The 1,941-nt window shown below is 40.3% G+C and overlaps 1 protein-coding gene across 1 annotated transcript in view; it reads left to right on the plus strand.

Moving 5' to 3' along the window:
* Positions 1–1,941, plus strand: part of LOC102859204 (cytochrome P450 2C5-like) — a 53,532-nt gene that overhangs the window by 15,815 nt on the left and 35,776 nt on the right. The window lies entirely within an intron of this gene.

Consider the following 1,941-nt stretch of genomic DNA (forward strand, 5'->3'; position numbering starts at 1 on the left):
TGTTCAATACTCTTAGCCAACACCACAGTTCAAAGACATGAAATCTTCTTTAGTTTCCTAATTCATTGTCTACAATTTGTATGAGAAGTAATGGACAAGATCATGGCTTGGTGTTATTTGTGAAGGAAACTTTATCAGGAAAGTTTTAAGAAGTTTACTTGTTATATGCCATTGATTCAGAATCAACTCTTAGCTGACCATCCAGAAGGTTTGCAGAGACAGTAAATCAGACAGAAGGAGATTGTCCATCTTTGTCCTCCAGAGCAGCTAGTGGATTCGAAACATGTGCCTTTGGATTGACAGTACAGATCCTTACTTACTAAGCCACCAGAACTCTCTGGTGGGTCCTGTTGTTGTTATGTGCCATCGAGTCGCTTGTTACTCTTAGTAAGCCTGTACAAAACACCTCTGAAGGTTACGCTGTCCTGAGCCAGTCTCGTCGACTCAAATTCACCTACCCTCATTGCTCCAGTTACTGTATCAATCAATCTCATCCTGGGACCTCCTTTCTTGCACTGTCTCTCCACTCTTCCAAGAATGATGTCCTTCTCCAAGGACTGGTCTATCCAGGCCACATACCCAAAGTATGGAAAATTAAGCTTCATAATCCTAGCCTCCAAGGAGAAACTTTGTTTCACCCTCTCCAGACAGACTTATTTGTCTTCTTGATGATCCATTGTATGTTCAAGACTCTTCTCTAGCACCACAACTCAAAAGCATCAATTCTTCTTCCGTCATCCTTAGTCATTGTCCAGCTCTCTGGTACAGAGTAAGTAATTGCAAAGATTGTGCCTGGATCAGGAACATCTTAGTCTCTAGACTGACATCATTGCTTCTCTGTACTCTGGAGAGGTTCCTGACAGCAGATTTTCCCAGTGCAATTTGTCTTTTGATGTCTGACTACTGGTGCCAAGAATGTTGATTGTGAGGCTGAGCAAGCTATGATTGTTAACAACCTCAATCTCTTACCCATCTATTATCATTGTGCCAGTTTGTCCCATGATGTGAATCTTTGTCTATCATGATGTTGAGCTTCAATCCTTATTCAAGACTACAGTCCTTGACCTTCTACAGCAAGCACTTCAGGTCTTCCCTCTGTTTCAGCAAACAATGTTTTGTCATCTGTAAGTTATTGATGAGTCTTCCTCCAATCATGATACCCTATTCCTCCTCATAAAGTCCAGCTTCCCCAATTATCTGTTCTACACGTAGGATGAAAAGGTATGTTGCCTGGATGAATCCTTGACACAACAGTTTTCTGATTTTGAATTATGTAGTCAGTGTTTCCTTTCTCTGTTCTGAGGACTGCTTTCTGGTCTGAGTACAGGTTTCACATGAGCACAAACAAGGGTTGTGTGATTCTGATTCTCCTCAAGGTTAGCCACAATTTGTTGCGGCCTTTACATAGTAATGATACACAGACATTCCTCTGGTACACTTTGCTTTCAGCAAAGATCCATCTGACATTGGAGATAATGCCTCTAGTGCCACAACCTCTTCTACATTCAACTTGTATTTATAATAGTTCTCTGTCCATATGCTGTGTACTCTGTATACTCTTTCCATCATCTTTTTTTTATGGTACTATTTATTGAGGTTTAATTTACATACAACAAAAATTACCTGTTGCCACTATTCAGTTGAAAACCATTTCTGACTTCCCAAGTAGCCTAACCAAACATCATTTGGTTCAAAAAGGACAGTATGTAAGGATACAATATAAAATCGGCTTCCCTTACACCTCACTGACCTATACAGTCAGCTTCCCTTGTCAATCTTCTATACTTGTGTGTACCCTTTCCTACCCTTAATCCAACAGTGTTCATTATTTCCTCACACCATTCTGGGTGAAAAACCTCCACCATATTTCCTCTATCTAAACTTTTCTGTAGTGTTTCTCCGTACAACAGCACTTAGTTCATTTGTGACTTGCTTCACTAT

The sequence above is a fragment of the Elephantulus edwardii genome, unplaced genomic scaffold (assembly GCF_000299155.1).
Source record: "Elephantulus edwardii isolate Elephantulus edwardi_28Jun2011 unplaced genomic scaffold, EleEdw1.0 scaffold00006, whole genome shotgun sequence".
Classification (NCBI taxonomy): domain Eukaryota; kingdom Metazoa; phylum Chordata; class Mammalia; order Macroscelidea; family Macroscelididae; genus Elephantulus; species Elephantulus edwardii.